General features: G+C 42.4%; 1 protein-coding gene across 4 annotated transcripts in view; it reads right to left on the reverse strand.

Moving 5' to 3' along the window:
* LOC130186796 (seizure 6-like protein) overlaps window positions 1-22,713 on the reverse strand; it is a 56,649-nt gene that overhangs the window by 33,228 nt on the left and 708 nt on the right. The gene's annotated exons all lie outside the window — the stretch shown is intronic.

Below are 22,713 nucleotides of genomic sequence, written 5' to 3' on the forward strand. Positions count from 1 at the left end.
ATAAATAATGTAATAATATAATATGTACAATGAAATACTTAAATAAAACAAGTAATTAATCAGTCATTTTAGGAAGTTTTTTAAGGGCAGGAAAGTCGAAATGTACTTTATCTTATTCATATCAAAAATTCAGGCAGTGCTGGCCTAAAGGTTAGACTTCGGACTGGAAGGTTGCCAGTTCGATTCCCATGCTGCAGGATTAAATCTGGGTGGGAAAATTGAATAAACACCACTGTGGTGCCCTTGAGCAAGACCCTTAACCCCCCAACTGCCCCAGTGGAGCTGCTCAGTGGCAGTAGCAGGTCAGACTGTGGTTGTACTGGGCAGCTTCCAGGTGTGAATGTGTGTAACTGTGCATCTGTCCTCTGCAGGGAACTGAACGTTTTAAAGTTCATCAGGGATGAGAGACAGAAAGTAACTCAGGTTCTGACTTTAAAGTGATAGTTCAAGTTATTTGACACGGGGTTGTGTTAGGTACTTATCTATAGTCGGTGTATCGCCTGCAGCAGATTCAGATCAGCACACTCAGGTATGAGCTGCTGTGGAAAAAAAGTGTTTTAACCACTTTAAAAAAAAAAAAAAATCTCCACCAAAAAAAGCTAACATCAGTTTAAGTGTGAACGTTTTCACCACTTCATCTTGCCGTTTCCTTTGGAACTACATTTTCTCAACCGATGGATTACTGTATTCCTACGCACAAGCGCTCCTTTACGTGAGTATTTACAGAGCACACTTAAATAAAAATAAAAATACAAGTCACATTAATAATTATTATTGTTATTAATTTATTTTATGAAATGTATAATTACTAAGTTAATTATGATGGAACTTGTGCAGCTGTGTGAAGGTGAGTCTTTAGTCTGGGAGCAGCAAAGGAAAAGGCATCAAAGCACTGTTTACATATTGATATGTCAAATCCAATAATCCAATAATATAATAATATGACAATGAATAACTCCTCCACCACTGTCAGTGAATGAGTGTGTTACAGCAGGTATCTGTCCGTTATAAATCAGCGTCTATTTGTTGCCACTGAGTGTTTGAGCGTTTGTCGGTCGGGCTTGTTTGTACACGCGGCCTCAGACTATCTGAAAGCGCTCATGAGAAAGGTCAGTGTACCATCACAAGGCCGCAGCCGCTCTGAAGATCTGCCTTTCGGTTTGATGTGCGCCGTTTCAAAGGCCCTCGGTATAAGTTGTGTGGAGACTCCCCCCGGGGTGCGGCGCTACCTGGATGACCTCTCGATCACAAAGTAGGGATGAAAGAGAACACTTGCTGGTCCTTGACAAGGGTTTTTGTAGAAAACAGACCATATACTGTAGCTCACTATAACTGTGCCTATTTCAGGACATGGGTAAGACGGGTTTATTGATTCTGAGAGTCCCCAAACAGTCCAATCTGTGGTGGCAGCCACAACAAAAACAAGATTTACTGCTTTCCTGTCGAGACTGCCATCACTGAGCGTACAGGTGTTCAGCTCAGATTAATGCGCCGTGGTACGGTGATGGAACAGATTCTGAACAAAAGGACACATAACTCAGTGGCAATAACCAATATTTTCAATATTAACGATGGATCTAATGACTATGTGCACCGGAAGCGGAGTCGTTATAATATTATCAACCGACTCTACTGCTGAGACGGAATTCATCAGACGCACACAAACACAACTTCAAATGAATGTTTCTGTTGCTCTGCGTCTCCTTGATATGCTAATAACAATTTCACTATATCAATTCTATAACTCAAGAGTGAGTCAGTCCAGTCTGTTTTTTAGTTTATAGTTTGTTGCATTGCACCAAGTTTCCAAAACAAAATCTATTAGTGCAGGTTTAAGTTCTGCAGAGAAATATTTTTGGCTTATTTAGAACTTCTTGCATCAGGGTGCAGACCAACTCGAATTCATCCTGTGAGGCCAGTTGCAATTGGATTTTTGGTTTTCTATTCATAGCTGATTTTTATCTGTGAAAAACTGATGGACAGGAAAAATACATATCTGCACTCAGTCGTGCAGTTAGAGGAGTCTGTGGACTCTCTGCCTGAGTAATAGATATCAGGAGGTTTGTACTGTACACATACTCCTACACATCCTTCAATGTTCTTATGCAGCTTCTATAAAAGCACTTATTTAACACTGTACAACTGTATTAATCTTCTTATATTAGTTAATCACCATTTTTCTTTATGGCCAAAATGTACAGCAGACTGTTGATGTTTAATGAGCTGAGAAACCAAAAGGCTAAATCTAAAATGTTTGATGTTTCCAGCTGGATGATTTCCCCTGTCTTAAACAGACTGTAAATAAAGATGGCTGAGCCTCTGTGACGACACCTGCAGGTTTCTGAAGAGCGGCTCAGAGTGAGCTGCTCCACCATCGCGTTAGCAAGCGTTAAAGTAATCGATCCTGAGAATAATCATTAGTTACAGCCCGAGCCACAGCGTAAACTCCAATGATACAGACACAAGCTTGTTTCGTCTTTGACGGGGGGAACTGCTCAGGATGCAGCATCAATCCAGAATCTATTCATTTGTCGATCAGCCAGACTGTTAATCATTAATTGATGATCGACACAACAACAGCCAATCCAGCAGAAACTGAGCCTGGTTCTAAAATTAATTGGGTGCAACCACTTGGGGTTAAAAGCTGGACCTAATCCATTAAGTGTGTGTCCGTCTTTATGTCGTTTTAAGTGTCCCTAATCATAATCAGGCCTCTTTCATTTATCTTACAAACAGAACTGTCCACTTGTGGCGTGACGTGTCGGTCTGGGAGTTTGGGACCATTATGTTGCTGGTTTGAATTCCCTGACTATGCAGGAAATGAACTGTGGCAGGGAAGTGAATGGGAGATGTGCTCCGTTTCATCAGCGCTGATGGTGGTTTGTTATCAGATGGATGATTGAAGCCATGAATATTAGATGCCAGGAATTTCATTAAACCGTTCATTACGTTTGCAGCACGTCCCGGTCTTTGTCTCCATTTGTAGGTGCGGCGCCGGTTCTCGTTCTCCGTGCACACAAACATCCAGCTATTAGCAACATTTAATGTCTGGTGTGTGTGTGTGTGTGTGTGTGAGTGTGTGTGTGTGTTTATTTGACGGAGGAGTGGTTGAGCTCGCAGCAGAATGAGTGTTGTGAAAAGACAGAACGAGTGAGATGGAGGCAGAATTAAATAGTCCTCAGTGGCTGCAGACTTTCATTGCCACTCCAACACAATCAAGTCTGAGGGTGTAAAGCAATGTCAAAAAAAAAAGGTTTCAACGGCGCTGAAAGGGGGGAGCCCGACAACAAAGGAAAATGTGCTCCTTTGTGGTTTTGTCTGTGTATATTTGTGAGACTGAGCCACGGCGCCGAAATACAGAGAGAAAGCTCATCTTTTTGTTTTCTTTGTTACTCCGTTTAATTTGTATTCTAGGAGCTGGTGGCTGTTTAAAGTCCTTTATCAGACCCAAGACTGGCAGCAACTGTATCTGGGATACATTCCCTGTCTGCCATGTCCGTTCTCCATGGAGACTCACTGTGATAACCACACACACACACACACACACACACACACACACACACACACACACAGCACGACTCAGCTGTCTGAATAGTGCACAGGCAATCATAGACAGTTTTTGGCTGCTCTAAAAAGCCCAAGTCAGGTTTTTATTTCAGCTGCAGGAATAACAGGTTTTCCTCCATGTGTTTCCTCTCTGTTAAGAACAGTAGTAGTTGAAATGTTCAAATTTAAGAATAATTCTAGTTTAGTACAACTTGACTGACTGACTGACTGACTGACTGACTGACTGACTGACTGACTGACTGACTGACTGACGAGCCGCAGTCGACCAAGCTTCTGGTTTCCTGGGCTGCTCAGGAAGTGCAGGGAAGAGGAGAATAGCTTCCAATACCCTGAGCCTCGCCTCCATTACAGGAAATAAACTGCTTTCATTACATGTGTCATTATTACTAAAGGAGGCGGAGGAATAACTGAACCTAAGACACAGCGAGCAGAGAGAGGGAGGAGAGGGAGAAGTCACTGGTAACGAGGCTTCGTACTAACGACTAACCAACTCTACACATCAAACAGACAGTTAGACATAAAGACCCGCCTCTTATCAAAGTCTCTTACGTCATGTGAAGTATTGTGGATCCCAGACGGAGGCTGTGCTCTGAGTAGCCTTAGTTCTTGCCCCAGCGGCTCAAGTTCAAGTCCTTTGCTGTGTGTCATCCTCCCTCTCTCCCTCTCTCTCTCACTATGACTGTGATAAAGGCAAGAGCCTGAAAAATAACTTAAAAGAAAAATAAAGACAGTCTGTCTCTTCTAACTTTCTCTCTGGGTGATCATTTTATAAGTAAATACAGCTGAAATCACAGCTCAGACTTTTCACTTTCATTTACGTGTTTGGTTATTTCATCAGACGACGTCGATGTTATAAATTCAGAACTTGACCAGAGGGATTATAGACAGACATCTACTCGGTTTTCATGATAACATTGTACTCACCAAGAGATCTAGCAATGCCGACATCACAACAAAGATATCCAACAGGTCAAGATCAGACAGGCTGTAAACAAGTCAACGGTTATTTAGCTTCAACTGAGAGTGTCTGACTTTCTCTCACTGTTGTGCTGACAGAGAGCAAACTACACTGGTGTGAACTGCTTCTACTGCTTGTCAAAGTAAAAGTCTAATAATCCTGCTTCGCCTGCCAAGCGGTGGTGGTGACAGCACGCAGCAGTTTCCACAGGCAAGGTGTGATCACAAGTTCTGACCACACCTGAGCACACTCAGCTGCGATGATGGATGTGGTCGCACGGTCACACTGAAATTCATCCGTACATCTTTGGGTGAAATATGTGGCTGTAGAGTCTTGGTGTCTGCACACCCACAATCCAAGCTCACTGAAAATGAACTGAACTGATATGATGCAACATTTCACCATTTTAAATTCTGGTGTGAAATAATCTTTAAATAAAACATTACTTGTTTTACTTCAAGTCGATACCGGCACATCCTCTGGGCGTATGCCCCGGAGCCCTGTGAAAAAACTTCCGACATGTTAAGAGATCCAGACGCTGGAAAGGAGGAAAAGCTGACAACTGCACAAACAGGCGAAGCTCATGTGTAAAGACAATGAGCCAGTTTACATCAGAGTTTGGGTCAAATTATCTTCAGTTTGTCAAGTTTGACAAACCTCAGGGTTCATTTACAAGCCGTCTGATTGACTGTTGTGCATCTTCCAGCATCTGGCTTGTTTTAAAGCTCAGTGTAGTTTTACATCTCCTCTCTCAGGCTTCTCTCTGGAGCTCTAGTAACAACAGGTCTGTGAGCCAATCAGAAGAGAGGAGGCTCTGAGCCTCTCTTCTGATTGGCTGACTGTTTTCTGAGTGATCCAATAAAAATAAAGCAGATTTCAGGTAAAAACTCAGAGAAACCAAATCCTGCAAGGTTTGGATGGTGGGTCCAGGTGGGCGGGGCTTGGTGACTGCTTTGTTGTGACATCACAAAGTTCCAGAAGTCCTGACGGCTGGTTTTAAGGCTCAGTTTCTGAATACAGGCTGTGTGCATTTCTCTGTGGACTGAGGCTTTGATACTTTCACAGTATTAATATAGAAGCTAGAGCTGATCTATAATCACACTACACATGGACACAGACCTTTACACTGGACTGGACCTTAAATTGATGCTAATCTAGCAACACATTCTTTATAAAAGTAATATCTGTTATAATAAACCAGAATTATCCTCTAAGAGCCTTTTTTTTTTTTAAATACTTGACCATCAGTCTGCCTTGGTGTTAATTATAAACGGTTCACTGCTAATTGGACGAAGCTGCTGGAAGCCAGACTGTGGTGAAAATGCAGCATTTGTGACCTCAGATGTGTCTGACTCTCAAATCCAGGCGCTGGGTAAGCAGCACGCTGAACTGATTTAATGATTTCCTGTGTGAGGAGTGATGAGTGCTGACACACACACACACACACACACACACACACACAAACCAATCAATGTTATCTTCGAATTGGCGCTTGAACTGCGCTCGGGGTCAGCAAGTGGAATGACCTGAAACTGAAAGCAGAGCTACTATCGACCTGACCAATCAACGATGACCTCGGAGCAGATGAGCATGTAGATAATCTCCCATCCACTCACACACATACCGACACACACGTAACGTAAGCAACTTATTAGCATCTATATAGCTGTTGGTGTTAAATGCACACAGCCTCATTAAAATTGATTATGCTGGCAAGTGTGTTTTTCAAATTTCCTGTATCAGGGAACAAAAATAATTCCTGACGTTTATCAAATTAATGGCTTGATTAATGAGGACTGAATTGAAGGATTAAATGACAACATTCTTCAACTAATGATGCAACAGGTTGGAGGCAGCACTGTAGAGAGAGAGTTAATTAAAGTTCATTAATTAAACCTGGCTGATTGGGAAAAGCGGTTAACAGGAAATGACTGCCAGCAAAAACAAAAACTCTAAAAGCACCTGGTTGGTGCTTTTAGAGTTTGAAAGTTTGTTTCTTTTTAAAACGAGCCCTCGTTAAGTGACCACTGTCGAGACAAGAAACGGAAAGATGAACCAGAGATTGCCGGATAAACAACCGCAGAGCTGATCCAAACTTAAAACGATGCCAGCTGTCGAGAGGCAGTCTCTCCAGATGACTCTCTCTCTCTCTCTCTCTCTCTCTCTCTCTCTGCAGCCCTGTACCTCGAGTGTGCTAACTCGTGTCGTATCATAAACCAACTGAAGTCATCCACAACATCCCCACAATGACAGAAATTAATGTGAACAGCCTTGCGTGAAATCTTCTGACAGCTAAATTACACAGGAGCGGTTAACACGGAGCGAGAGACGTTAGCATTGGCAGTTAATGCTGCTTCAAACTGATTAAATGGTTTTATTTGTTTGGTTTTTAGACTCTAACAGTGGTTGGATGTTTAACACTTTCTTATGTGCAGGGAAATATCACCTTCAAGAACAATTAACTATAAAGCTCATTTGATATTTTCTTAACTCTTCATTTATGTTTTTATATGTTTCCCTGACTCTTAATTTAATTCTGGAGTAAAGTTGGACAAAAAAAACCTTCAACTGGCTGCAACTCGTTCCTGTGTCTGAAGCCACGTGGTGCCTTATTCCCTTTTTACACCAAAGGGAATAAGACATGGATAAACGCGCTGAAAAAGGCCATCGACTCCTTTACACCGACAGCTGAGTTTACCTTTCTGCGAGGATGCACACGACTGCAGGGACCAGTGTGACCACATACCATTACAGAGCACACACACACACACACACACACACACACACACACACACACACACACACACACACACACACACACACACACACACACACACACACACACACACACACACACAAACAGCAGGGGACAAGGCCGGTAAAAACCGATCTGTTGCACTCGACCCCGTAAAAGCGTCGAAGCCTTCCCGGTGAGACGCTTCGATCGGTGATTGCGTGTAGTTAAAACTTATTCTGGGGCTGCAGCTCACTTATTTCTGGTGTCACAGCACCTGGACTCGGTTGTAGATACATGAAGAGGTTTCACTTCTCATACGAAAAAGTTTCTGATCTGAACAAAGTTGGAACATTTCTGAACCACAGTCCACGCTTAAGGTAAATTTATTCAGTAACGATGCTTCCGTCAAGCAGAGCTGATCTCCTTCACAGCTGTCTGTCTGCAAATGTGCAAAGACCTTTTCTCTGCATGTCTGATGCTTTAAAAAGGTAAAAAAAAAAAAAAAAATCATGTCTGAATCAGCCGATTTGAATTGAAACAGCTCTGAATCAGAGCGTGTCGTTACAAATGTCAAATGTAAATGTAGATGTGAAACTTCAGGCGACTCCAGTGAATCTGCATGCAGCAGAAATCTGCACCGACTTTGGTTTAAGGCTCAAAACTTGATGCTCCAACATCATGGGTCCATGCCATGAGCCTCAGCTGGCGTGTGTGTGTGTGTGTGTGTGTGTGTGTGTGTGTGTGTGTGTGTGTCAGTGGTGTCAGAAGCAGGTGCTACTGCAGCCAGGCATGACCAGTTCGGTTGAGCAGATGGCATCATCTGTGGGATCTTTCTCCTTCACACCATCCTGTCTCTCTCTCTCTCTCTCTCTCTCTCATGTTCCTCATCCACCTCCCCCCAAATCATGACCAGCCTGTCAGTGCAGCTGTGTTTCCCTCCCTCACCTTCCATGTCGACTTTACCTCCACCCTTCCACCCTGTTTTCCTGGATCGCAGCCTCCATGACTCACGTCTTTGTGTAACTGCTTCTGCGTCCGTCCCTCGGGGGAACGCACATGATTAATGAGCGATAAATCCTGTTGCTCAACCATATAAACTCGTTTTCCCCCCGTTGGATTGTAGCGAGGAGAGCGTCTTGTCTCCTGCTTGTTCCACCCGTCGACAGCAGGAGCTACAGTGACACATGCGCTTTTTACTGTCTCATCCACCAGGAGACTCAGAAACAAACACCCACATGTAAACACCATGTTCCCAGCTTCATAACATTTAATGAACCAAGTGGATGAAAGCAAACTGATATTATTATAATGAATTACAGCATCAGCTTGTCACAGATGCCTCAGTATTGGTGTATGTTCTTTTTCTTTTCCTATTAATGTCTGGTAAGAAACAAAGTCAGTGCAGAAATAACGTGCCTTTGTTTGAGGTAGGTTATAAAATGTGTTGCTGTTACACCATCTGTCCACTAGAGAGCAGTGATGAGTTTATTTTTCAGCTGCAAAATGTTCAGCTCAGAACAAAACTTTGCCACGAGTCTTTAAAAAAAAAGAAATCTAAGTATTTATCATCAGACATTTTTATTTTATTACTTTTATTTATTTATTATTATTACTTTTGCAGCTCGAGCAGTTGGTAGCCTCGAAGCGTAGCAGCTAGTGGCTACGTGGATCAGGAGGAAGCGGGTCCACTAATCAGAGGGTCGGTGGTTTGATCCCCGGCTCCTCCTGTCTGCCTGTCAAAGCGTCCTTGGTCCATCAGTGTACGAGTGGGTGAGCGATTGGGTGAATGAGGCAAGTTGTGTAAAGCTCTTTGAGTGGTCGCTCAGACTAGAAAAGAGCTGTATAAGTGCAGTCCATTAACCTTTTAGCGGTTAACGTCACATTGACGTCACACCGGCAACTTTCAGTCACTTACTACAATTACATAAAACCGAAACCTTTAACTATCGTGTCAATGTCCAGGCTGAATCTGAAAATTACACAGACATGAAAAAAAACATATTTTTTAACCATTTTAGCAGCTGCTTGTGGAGACAGTGACGCTTTGGTGAGAGTTTCTGTCCAAAAATAAATCAGGAATTAATTAATAATGAAAAGAAATCCAACATTCGAGTAGCCTGCAAACTCCATTTAGCGTTAGTTTAGGTTATAATTAGTGTAAATCTGATCATGAAGGATGTAAAGTCAGATTCTGTAGCGATGTTAGCCTGTTAGCTTGTTAGCCTGTTAGCTTGTTAGCCTGTTATCGCACCTACTTTCTACATGTTTGCACTCACGTCTAAACTGAACAGGGGTGAAAAACTAAACACAGCAGCTTGAAGAACAAACTCTTTGCTGCAGAAAGTTTTAATAATATTTAAAGTATTTGTTTGCAACTGTACAAACACACAAATCAGGATTTAGCGACAAAAAGAAGAAGCTACTTGACGCCTTCGGCTGACACTGTTTCATGACCTGGTTTTTCATTAACATCACAGTGAGAGAACTCAGTGAAGTTATCACCTAATTTGAATTAATCTGATTAGTTTTAAAAAACACCAACTCTGCAGCAGAGACACATCGGCCTCTCGGACATAATGTGGTGATTCTGTGTCGCGAACAATTTTAAACATCAGCTGAAAACCTCTTAATTTAACGTGGCTTTTAATTAACCGCTCACATTTTACTTTTCTTACTGGTTTTTATTTTCATTTACATATTTTATCATCTACTGTCTTTCTATTGTCTATTTTCATTGTCCTTCTATTCGCCTTTATTTTATTTTACTATTTCATTTTTTATGAGCTACATCTCTTTCCTCTGTAAATAAAGTTTATTATCATTATTACTATCATTTTCAGGCTTTACATTTTCAATGAGTGTTTCTGGCTTTATTTAAGTCTCAAAAGCACCTCGCTGAACTTAGTGAGCGTATTAACAGAGACGCTCAGTTTCAGTTGTTGTGCCAAAGACTCACAGATGGACAGTGACAGAGAGACGACCTTCAACACCTGCTGCGGCGACTCAGACTCACATTTCACGTCAGCGATTAGGTTTTATAAATATGTTTGTCACAGCGACTCGCTGACCTGGGCGCGAGCAGCACTTGTGCTTCGACACTGAGTGAGAGCATCTCTGGGTGGAGGAGGAGGAGGAGGAGGAGGAGGAGGAAGGAGGGGAGGACGGTTTGTGAATGATGGAGGAAAGTAGAACTGATTCAAAGTAGTGCGTCCTCCGCTGCCACAGCTTTGGGAGTCTGGGTGTCTTCTTATGAGAGAACATTTAATCCTCATGAGGATTAAATGTTCTCAAAAAGAAAAGACGGAAGAGGAAAATATTCCCGAGTCAGAACATTTTTACTTCTCTTCAGGGCTGCTTCAGAGTTGGATGTGGGTTTAGGGCTGAGATTAAGGTTGGATTACGTGGAAATGTCAGAGCTAGTAGTGGTAAAGGTTAGGATTAGGGGGAAACGGTTAGGGAATGAATACAGTCAATGAAGTTCCTAACAAGTATGCAGAGGTAATACCAGTGTGTGTGTGTGTGTGTGTGTGTGTGTGTGTGTGTGTGTGTGTGTGTGTGTGTGTGTGTGTTTGTTAGCCGCTCCGCTGAGCAGAAACATCGCTGTGTGAGTGCACTCGCAGCCACAAGTCATTGAAACTCTCCTCACACTCCTGCCTGCCTTCAGTCAGGAGGGGGGAGGGCTGAGGGAGGGGGGGGGGGGAGAGGGAGAGAGGGGGGAGGGAGGGGGAGAGAGGAGGGAGGGAGGGAGGAAGTGATGCCAGTTGATGCCAGAGGAAACAGACAGCTCTATCTCTCCACAGACTGAAAGTCTTGCTGTGTTTTCACGACATGAGACGGCGAGAAACGACGATTTCCCATTTTGTTGATTGTGTCGTGTTGTAGCTGAAATGTTGAATCAGTGTTTCTGTGTTTCAGCCCATTGATTCAGCAGTTAGCAGCTCAGTTTGATGACTCCACAGTATCAGAGTGGGTTCCTCTTCTACACTAAACTATCATTATTATTAAAAAGATTATTAAGGTTGTGGTTTATATCATGTTCACCGACTGATTCCATTTATTCGATTGTGTTTTATAAAGTAAAATATCACGTTAAAGGACGGCACTGGTGGCTTTACATGTTTTAGCCCAATAACTACAAACTGTTTGGATTTTACGTCGTAGATTTCAGTCAGCTGAATTTCAGACAACTATATATAAATACAATTACCATAATTACATCTTGGGTCTCACGTTGCATTCGCATGGTGTCGGAATAATTGGAAAAATCCGTTTCTGAAGGGGAAAATTCACGTGAACGTCGGACAACAACTCAGAAAGTCTCAACTAACTACACAAGTTGTAACACGGCAGATGAAAGTAAATGTTTGGTTAAATTTTTGATCAATGGTATAAATACAGCATCTTATATTGTTTCCAGATTCTGGCTTAAAGCACATGAACACGCAGGATTTGGTAAGAACGACTTCCCAACTCTGGAAATGGGATTAACCGAGGAGCAGTGAATGCAGCATCAGTTTCATAGTTGTGATCATCATTTCTATCAGTTTGTTTTATTATAGTCACTAAAGTAAGAACTGTGTGCAGTAACTACAATAACACACCCAGATTCCAGCAGCTAACTCGGTGAGAACAAAGTTAATTTAAGTGACTGTAATAATGAGAAAAGATCAGAGTTGTAATAAACTGTAATTCCATGTTTCCTTATTTCCTGCTGGATTTGGATTTTCGATAATATCCAGTGTCTTATCAGCGCAAATCCTTTCTGCAGCCTTCAGGAATAAATCTGGTGATTTTACTGTTCCATGTAAATCCCATGAAAAGATCAAAACTACCGATGAATCCTTCCACTAACAGCCTGATTCCTCTGATTCCTCTGAGCTCCACTGTTTCCAAAAACACATCAGTGAGTCACTGTTACACTGAACAGTGACATGTTCTGTCATTGTCATGAACACACACACACACACACACACACAAACAATCCAGCTGCCACAAATACTCACTACAGCACCAAATGTGGATTAATCCGCCGCTGAAAATAGTCCCCGACAATCTTTCCCTGTTTAAAACAAGCGACATTGAGCTTCTCCAGTGTGACACTTAGCTAGCACTTTAACTCGTCAGGGAAATCCCTCCGAGCCGTCAGGTCTGCACTTAATGTTAATGAGTCCTTAATAAATCCATTAAATCTTTAGATGCAAATTTTTATAATTTCATGCATTTATGAATAGATTCTGGTCCAGATGTCCAGCAGCTCTTTTGGAGACGTCTCCCTAATGAACTTAAGTGTCGTGCTGGAGGAGGATTTTTCCTACAGAAGCCCAGAAAGGCCAAACTCGCAAATACCTTTTTTTACCCTCGTTATCCATCGTTACCCGATAACGAAGCTTTGTTTTTCATTATCTCGACATAACAAAGCTCTTATGTCAAGATAACAGAGCAATTATCTCATGATCTCAAGAAATCAAAGCTCCGTTATTCATTATCTCGACAAATCGAAGCTCTGTCGTCTCGAGATAACAGGAAAGAGTATCCCGTTATCTCAAGATACCAAAGCTCTGTTCTCCGTTATCTTGTGATAACGCCGTTATCGCAACACAACGCCGTTATCTCGACATAACGACGATAATGAGATGATGGAGCTCTGATAAACAAAGCTCTGTTATTGGGAGATAACGGAATAATTATCCCTTTATCTTGAGAAAACAACGCATCATTATCCGATATCTCGAGATAACGCCGTTGTCTCGACCTAACAAAGCTCGAGATGATGAGATAATTATTTCGTTATCTCGAGATAACCCTGTTGTCTAAAGCTCCGTTATATTGAAATAAAAAGATAATAAAATATTTGCGAGTAAGGCCTTTCTCCGCAACTTTCCACGACCTGGTGTCAAGAGCTGATGAAGCGTTAGTAAAGTATTTATTATCCAGTAATAAATACATTAATCCATAAATACACGCGGCCTATAAACCCTTTATAAACGCTGCTTTATCAGAACGTGGTACCACATTCTCCTGGTGGTGTGAACCCACAGCTCACTCTTACAGCGTGTGTGTGTGTGTGTGTGTGTGTGTGTGTGTGTGTGTGTGTGTGTGTGTGTGTCTCTGGGCCTGTCACAGGTATGTGGGCTCTGTGCTTTTAATCCATGAATAAAAGAAAAGGTGGACGTATCGCTTCAGCAGCCACATCAGTCGTGAGAGGAGGCAGAGAGCCGAGCCGAGGAAGAGGAGGAGGAGGAGGAGGAGGAGGAGGAGGAAGAGGAGCTTTTAGCCTGAACCTCGGGGTGGCCATGACCCACATGTCAACACAGAGAACATTCAGTCATAAATTATGAGGCAGAAAAGAAATACAAGTGAACTGTGATAAAGAAACTGAAGCTATTGTGTGTTAAAACCTCAGATATGTGTCACATTCAGAAGCTTTTACACGGTGATTAATAATAAAACACAACGTTTTCTTCTTTTTCTTTTTCTCTCTTCTGAAAATAATTCAGATTTCCTTGGCTGTGATTCAGGAGTAAAACCATCAGCCTGAGCGCGTCCTGCAGCTTTTACAGTATAGAATAATATATGTGCTCTGAAAGCAGAGGTTTGTGGGGAGCACAGGTCGGCTCTTTCTGCCTCGGCCCATTATAGTCTTTATATAGGATGTTCCAGTGAGGAGCTGTTTCTCTCCGCTGGTGTCGTGGAAAAAAAAACATTTTTACTCTTTGGCTCCGATCAATCCGACCTGACCTTAGCGTCGATCAATGACCTGCTCGATGCCCAGCAGCTCCGTGCCCGTCCAAACCTCTATGAGTAAATGATCAAAAGACGGCGTTGGCTGAGTAGAAAAAATAAATAAATGGATGACAGCTCAGGAGATCGTCGAGGTAACGACAGGACGAGGCTGTAAATGATGACACCACTGTTAAACACCTATGGATTTCTTGCATTGTACAGCTGCAGGTTAAAACCTCCGATGGATCTGTAAAATCACAGACGTCCCACAAGAACGACTTTTAAAAGATTATTATTATTTTATTTTGCAAAGCTAGCGGCATGACTCTGTATTAATTGCATTGATATTGTGTACAAATATTATAATAAGTTCCCCAGAGGATGAATCCTACCCACTTCAACGAGCCCCAACTTTTCCTCTGGAGGAAAAATCTCTTTATTCTCAAAACGTTGTTCCTGGTCCCCAGAGGACGATCTGAGGAACTGAGGTGATCAATACTGATCCATGTCCCCTCAAAAAAATCATCTAAACATGATTCGTCTTCTTTATCCACAGATTTTGTTGCTTTATTGTTGTTGCAAGGAAAATAAAACGTTTTATGAACATTTGTGGATTTTATTGATCTTACTAAACTGAAAGCCTCTTGAAATAATATATGATAAAGAAGAATATTTACCTACAATATTGATAATTACCTCTTTAGAAGTAACTGGAAGCAATGGGGAATCAAATATAGACAAATGGGAAGAACTTGTGCTTTTGTATGCGAGGCTGTGAACACATATCTCTCCTTTCATTCTTGATGAATTAATGTAAATAAAACGATCAGCTGGTATAAAACAGCTGTAAGGAGTCAATCAATCAGAAAATATATCAAAATAAAAACACCAACAGTTTTGGTTCCACTTCACAATAAGACGACCCTTATAAAGGATTTATAATTAGGTTATTAATTTGGTTGTTAACACTTTATGAATCACAAATAAACAATTATAAGCAAGTTATATATATTGTATCTAATGTGTTATAACAGCTTATAAATGATTTGAGTCTTATTGTGAAGTGGTACCATTTTTTCTTTGGGACTTGTGAAACTAGCTGACCAACAGAAGAAGAAGAAGAAGAAGAAGAAGAAGAAGAAGAAGAAGAAGAAGTCAGTTTCAGTTTCAGTGGATCTGTACCTGCGGCTCACCGTCCACCTCAGAGCGTGACCGGCAGCCATCACTCTTTAAATTCATCCTACACGCTCCTTCAGAACCGGTCGACCATAAATTTTCCAGCAGCTCAGAGGAGCTTTGCTGGTGCCAGAACTCTGCACACCCCATGACAGGAATCAATCAATCAATCAATCAATCAATCAATCAATCCCGGGACCAGGCGGCCGAGAGAGAACAGAGGAGCAGCGCTGATACATTGAAGCTCACGACCCAGACTGGAGCCAGACATCCTTTCTATCCCACGATGCTTTGCTCCTCTCCGCAGCTCTCTGAGACCTATTGAAGCCGAGGTACGAGGGAGACAAACACGCTGACTCGACAGCGTGACAGGCGTAGCTATCTGCGTCGCTCTGAGCGGCGCGGCGTTGGATTATCGAGCACACAGACGCGGTATTTTGTCGAACGCGTCGACAGACCCACTTCAGTCCCGTATCAGAGGCAGATAGACGAGGGAGCAGAGCGGCGGCTTAACGTAAGCTTTGAGGCAAATGGGAGCTGAAATATTAACCTTTTAAAGGGCTTGGCTGCAGACACACTTGATTGTGCCAATCTGCTTTGAGTGAGTTTGACAAGGCGAAGTGTCGAGGCCGGTTTGTGTCTGTGTGTGTAACTGAAAATCCAAATTGTCACTCTAATCCAGCACAACCGTGTCAAATCTCTCTCTGGATCACAGTTCATCGTTCGCCGTGGAGAACAACATTTCAGCCATTAAATATAGATCTGACTCCAGCAAAGAATCTGATGAAGAGATTTGGCTTGTCCCTTTTTTCTTTTCCCCTCCATGGTTTTTTGAAATAGTTTGATACCGACATCAACAAAACATGTGGGTGAAATTTGCATAAATTTCTCCACATTCCCTCCAGACGAATCATGTTTAGCTTATTTATCTGGGGTAATGCGCACGCCTTCGGCACGCATTTAAAACTTGTTCTATGCATGCTTTGATAAATGAGGATCCAGGAACGGAGAAAAAACAAAAAAAAACGATTGGTTTAGATTCAACTACACACACACACACACACACACAGACACACAGAAAGACACACACACACATGCAGAAACATCCATGGCTTAAAACAGACACACACAAAGTTAAGCCTCGGTTAATTGCTTCTATTGTAGAGAAGTGTCAGCAGCATCCGTGCAGTCCTGCAGCCATCCTAGAGAGGATAATCCTGGATACTGAGGCAACTCACACACACACACACACACACACACACTGAGCAGCAAGCAAACACACACACACACACATCGAAACCCCTTTGAAAAGCCGCACCGTGTCACCAAGGTCTAAGCAGACCTGCTGAAGGTGGAGATGTCACCGCTTCAGGCTTCCTGTTTTGATGAAGACGAAGGTTAGCATCAGGGGAGGCATGTGACACCCCCACAACCTCCTCCTCCTCCTCCTCCACCCCCCGACACACACACACACACACACACACACACACACACACACACACACACACACACACACACACACACACACAGCATCTTTGATTAATTCACTGGGATGTTGTCATCTCTGGTAAGTTTGTTGCAGAAGCCCGGACCATATGTCGGTGTGTGTGAGAGAGAGAGAGAGAGGAGAGAGAGAGAGAGAGAGAGAGAGAGAGAGAGAGAGAAGCTGCAGCTCTCACTTGCGGTCCTAACGAATGCAGGGGCTAATTGAGATAGCAGCTTGTGCTTCGTCTACGCTCCTCCAGCTGCAGCAAACACAAACAAGGATAAACACACACACACACTCCAGAATACAGAGGAAGAGGGCGAAGACCCCCGACCCAACAGTCCTACCTGCGGTTGTTCAAGAAAAACTGCTGCTGGGAAGAAATGAGACTATTAAATCTTTAAAGGACTGGTCTGTTTGTTTTAGCCAGTTCAATACAAACTCTGCGTGATTCAAATTAATGCTACACCATACATTTTTTAATTGGTTTTCATCCTTCCTGGTAGCTGCTGGTTTCATTTTCAGAACAGAGATAAACCTACACAGCAGGCGGCGGTGTGTACACTCTCCTTAGTGCATTTAAAAAGTCTCTTCTGCCAGAAAGCAACTTATTTAATGAAAATACACTGAAACTGATCATCATATACAACTAATCTGCTTTTGAATGCAAAAAATAAAACACGTTAAAATTCAATCTTTCACCTGTGAAACGTCCAAAAACCACACGTGCCCCTGAATGCATCAAATATGAAAACAGTTGTGACTTATGACACGTTAAAATTCACATACAGTTTACGGTAAGGGTTAATAAAGTGTGGCTGTGGATTACATGATTTACAGGCAACACTTTCCTATGTAACTTCACTGTGAACACGACACATTTAATCCTGAACGCCGCTCTGTCACCGCGTCTTGGTTGTGGTTGTGTATTAGCGTAAAATCCTGTATTTTTGTTATTGTGAATAAAACTCCCCGTCTGTGGCGCTCAGCTTCAGGATCGCCGCTTCCCGCTCGAGGATCTTTAAACTCACTCACTCTTTGTTGGTTTTTGGGTCTTTTTAAGGGATTTGTTGACAATATGAAAAATACAGAAAACCACCATCTCATTCTTTGAGGATAAGCTCAGGCCGTTCTCTCCGTAACAACAGATGTAGCTGCGATGCTCAGCACTGTGCGAACACCCGGCGCTGACCGTCACTTTCACCGGTCACAATGACAAAAGTCGCCGGCGGCATTGAATCTTCTGCGTATAATCAATATTAATCCTGTGAGCGACTTGCTGACGGGCAGAAATTAAACGTGTGTGTTTTCGGTTTGTGTGTCTGAGCTCGATCAGAGATCCGGTAGTTCTCACATCTCCAACAGAGTGAGACATCTTCTCTCCAGCTGATCACTTCAGTTCCACGAGTCACGTTCTTTCATTCACATCAGATCAATAATTCAATCTCATCAATTTTATATTTCAGAACCAGGACCTTCAGTGTTTGGATGAAGTGGCTCATGAACATTGAGGTGAGAACCCAGTGCCATGGGACTCTGATCGGTCTTAGAAGATTCTGATCAGTCTTATTGGACTCTGATCGGTCTTAGAAGATTCTGATCGCTCTTATTGGACTCTGATCAGTCTTAAAAGATTCTGATCGGTCTTATTGGACTCTGATCAGGATCAGGGCCAAAAAGAAAACACCTCTCTCCACGACCTCTGTGCAGCCTCAGACGTGACACTTCTTGGACTGAGTGAATATATTTCCGTCTTTTAAAATGTAGATTTGTTGGTAAATTCACGTGAGCTTGAATTAAATCTGAATAAAATCCTCTCTCTCTCTGTGTCTCCTGAGTTTCTGCAGGTTGAGTTTTACACCGTCGTGCAGTTTGACCTGCGAGCAGCGGCTGCCTGGAAGGTAGGAAATCAATTTAACTCCCGCCACGCTTCAGAAAGAGCTCCGCACTAATGCAACGTACAGACAATATGTAGCTAATGGGCTAAAAGATGCTAAACTACTGGCTTCAGTCAGTCTTAAACCTGGACTGCAGCTACATAGAAGAGGCAGCATTAGCTCCTCATTAAAGAGCACAGTGATGTGTGTAATCATGTTAATCAGGGGCTCGTATTCTGGGGAGCTCTCCTGGAAACGAAAGGTTAAACCCCTCTAAGCCCACCTGTGCTCCGCCGCCGCTGATGCCGCCGCTGGGCCGAGAGCGCTGCTGATTAAAATGGGGTCACCTCCAACTTCCTGCTTGTTTCTGTCTCTGCTGGTTCCTGTCTGCTTTTGTCCTACAACAACCTCTTTTCTTTCTCCTCCACCTGCTGCGTCTCTACAAACTGTCCCTCCCGCCACGAGCTGAGACTCTGCCGACACTCGTTACAATCACGTATCACCCGTAGGTAAAACCGTACGCTCGATTTCACATGTAAATGAATATTAAACTAGAATCACCTCCTCGTGGTCGTATCCCTCCGCCACTCAGACTAGTTTCAGGTTTCACCATGTCATATAAAATATGAGCCAGTTGTGTGTGAAGTTTTGAGTAATGGCTAAAAATGGCTTCTTCTTTGTTTTGTTTTGCTTGTTAATGTCATTACAGCTTTTTCATCAGTTTTCAGGTTTGTTGCTGTTGTTCAGCTGCAGGATGAAGAGACTAGTTTTTATTTCTATTGAAATCAACTTTATTGGCATCGAGTTACATTAAATTAAATTAGATTTTGTTGAATGTACTTGTTTGTTTGCCAACAGACGAGCTGAAGTCAGGACCGTCTCAAAGGTGCATCCAAAATGGCCGAGGGAGCGTTTCAGATTTCTGTCACAGCTTTCCATTTTTTCTTTTTTCAAAACAAATTAATTTAATTTTCTTTTTACCGTTTGGATCCAATAAGCTAAAGATGCCAGTTTTCTGTTAATAGCTTTCTCGTTTTTTTAATTATAGACACTTCGAACCAACTCAACATCCACACAACTCCAGTGTTTAATGATAAATCATAAAATGTGTCTCGGTGAAATGCTGACTTGTCTTTTCCTACTGCAAAGCTCCCGTCCTGTTTCCAAGATTCATCCCCACTTGGACCTTTAATGGCCACAGCAGCTTTTCATTTAGATTCACTTTAGACTTTTTTAATGCGTAGATGAAATACTATTAATTTAGGTAAATGATTAAAATCGACATGAAATGATAAGTATCTTCGAAAAGTCTTGCACCTGTTCACACCCTGGTATTAACATGTGATCTGTATCCTGACACTTTGTTGTGACATCACAAAGTTACAGAAGTCCTGACGGCTGGTTTTAAGGCTCAGTTTCTGAATACAGGCTGTGTGCATTTCTCTGTGGACTGAGGCTTTGATACTTTCACAGTATTAATATAGAAGCTAGAGCTGATCTATAATCACACTACACATGGACACAGACCTTTACACTGGAGGAGCTTTAAAACTCGCTGCACAGTCTGTGAGCAGCTGAACTTGAACATACGAGGAGTTTAAAATGGGTGGAAAAGAACTAATCACAGAAAATGAGGTAGTGCAGATGATATATAAAAACTTCTGGTGACGGCAGAGACCATCTGAATTTCCATCTACTGTATTTCTGTGATAGAAACTTTCCTATCTTCCGCTGCTTTTCTTTCCTAAACTTCACGTCTCTTCACTTCCTCCCCTCCAGTTCCTCCTCCTGATGCCTACTTGACACAATATTCTCAAAAAGTTTGAAGCCTGAGGATCTAGTTGTATAATTAGGCCAGGGTTATTCAACCATAAGAAACAATCTCCTCCGTCTCTCCCTCGGTTCCATTTTTCTCTCCTCTCACTCACAAGTAATAAGGGAAAAAAAAAGAAGAAGAGAGGACTGGAGGAAGGAAGCTGAGGAGGAAACAGGAGAGGTGATGTGATGAGAGGAGAGAGGCGAATCACAAGACGGATGAGTTTCTGAGAGCAGAGGAGAAAAGAGGAGGATCTATATTTTTTAAATCAAGCAGACATGCACCATTGACATTTTTACAACACAACAATAGCAGTGTGGGTCGATAAAAGAGCTCCATGTCGCTCTCTGGATGCAAACTGCAGTTGTCTTTGCTTCCCAGCTGGAGCTCTTGAATCTCTACTCAGCTGTCAAGCTGTCTTTCCAGCAGATTATCGCTCTCACCCCGAGAAATTAGACCATGCAGTGATCCAGCCTATCTTTATACACAGGCACAATCCACGCATTAAAACCACACACACACACACACACACACACACGCTAACGCATAAACACACAATCACAAACCTGCTCTGTGACATTACATCTCTGCTGGGTGATCTCATTAACCACAGACACCGACGGTGAGATATGAAACCAGTGATGCAGCGGATGATATGGAGAGCGTGTGTCTACAGTAGGTTTATACGTGTGTGTGTGTGTGTGTGTGTGTGTGTGTGTTAGAGGCTGCATTTACAGATCGAACATTTGTGCGCGACAGGAGTGACAAGGATTAACGAGGAGACTGAGGCCTGCTGCGAGCCGACTGGTGATGAATGCATGTTAACGTGTGTTTACGTGTCTGATGGGTAAATTAATGAAGCTGAACTCAGCGGGAAAGTCCTCATTAACAGTCATGGGACATTCAGCAGCTCTGTGAGACCAACTGTCACTTCGGAGTTTCTTTTTCTTTTTCTTTTCTTTTCTTTTCATTGTGGAGAGAAAGTGATGAAATCTGCTGGAACAAGACGTTCGGAAACAAATTATTCACAAAGAATCATAAAATTATCACGACATCAAGTTTTTTAACTGACGATAAAAGTAAAAATAATGTCTTTTACATTACAAAGCAGAAATTTGTTGCAAGCAGCAATTATTACCTCTGCAAAGGAGGTTGTTTGTTTGTTTGTTTGTTTGTTTGTTTGACACCTGGCCAGGGAGGAATCCATTAACCCATTAACTTCTGATGCTAAATAAACTATTTAAAAACACCTCATTGATAAAAATGTGACTCTTCAGACAAACACCGTTCTCACAGGACGCTACAAACATGACGGATTAAGAGTAAAAACAAATCATAAACTAGTTTGTGCAGCTATAAACAACCTCAGCGCAGTAAAACACGTGGGACAATATATCGACGATACTCGATGTATCGCGGCTTGTTCCAGGTGAGACGTAGTAAATCACTGCGTGGTGAATGAGTAACTGTATCATGAACATGGAGAATAAGAAATTGTCACATAATTAATTTAAGTCGCCGACACAAAATCCCGCTTTGGTGTTTCTCTTCTCCCGCCATCTCCTGTGGCGTTCTCCATGTCCTGGCTGTGTGTGTGTTTTTGTGAAGCGAGTTTATACGTGTTGAGAAACTCGTGGCGAAACTGAACATGTTCTGAAACCGGCGGCTCTGGGTTAAATGTCTTTCTCTTGATTCGAGTCGATGCACCTGTTTGTTGCTCTGAGCTCCGTGTTCGTTAAAGGTCAGATTTGTTTGTGATTTCCACCTTTTTTTTTTGTTTTTGTTGCAAATTTAAAACTAAGAACACAAATGGATATAAGGACGTTTTGATGCAGACAGATGCTGCAGGGCTGATTTGATGCATCTAAAGGGTTAAACTGCAATTTCCAAAACATCAAGATACACATGCATCGCGATACAGCCTAAAAATATCGTGATGTTATTTATAGCAGTTACAGATTATTTCCATCCTGCTGTTTTATGCACATTTTTCATTTGTGCATTAAACAAAAACACAGAAGGAAAAAAACTGGAAATATCGCAAAAATGATCAGGAAGTAAAAAGATGTATTTTGAAAGTAACATTAAGAGATGACACTCTCTCTCTCTCTCTCGATCAACATCCGCAGCCTCTCTCTCTCTCCAACTTTGTCCCTCCTCACTCACTGATGCTCAACCTGGATGGAGGAATCCCCCCCCCCGTTAGAAACAGTCTAACTGCAGAGCTTGTTGTTGACAGGTGATCTCTCTCTCTCTCTCTCTCTCTCTCTCTCTCTCTCTCTCTCTCTCTGCATCCTCTGCCCGCCGACCCACGCACACGAGTGGGCTCCGGTCCACACGGACTCTCTGAAGGATGCGCGTGCAGCCCGGCAG

Source organism: Seriola aureovittata, chromosome 18 (assembly GCF_021018895.1).
Source record: "Seriola aureovittata isolate HTS-2021-v1 ecotype China chromosome 18, ASM2101889v1, whole genome shotgun sequence".
Taxonomy (NCBI): domain Eukaryota; kingdom Metazoa; phylum Chordata; class Actinopteri; order Carangiformes; family Carangidae; genus Seriola; species Seriola aureovittata.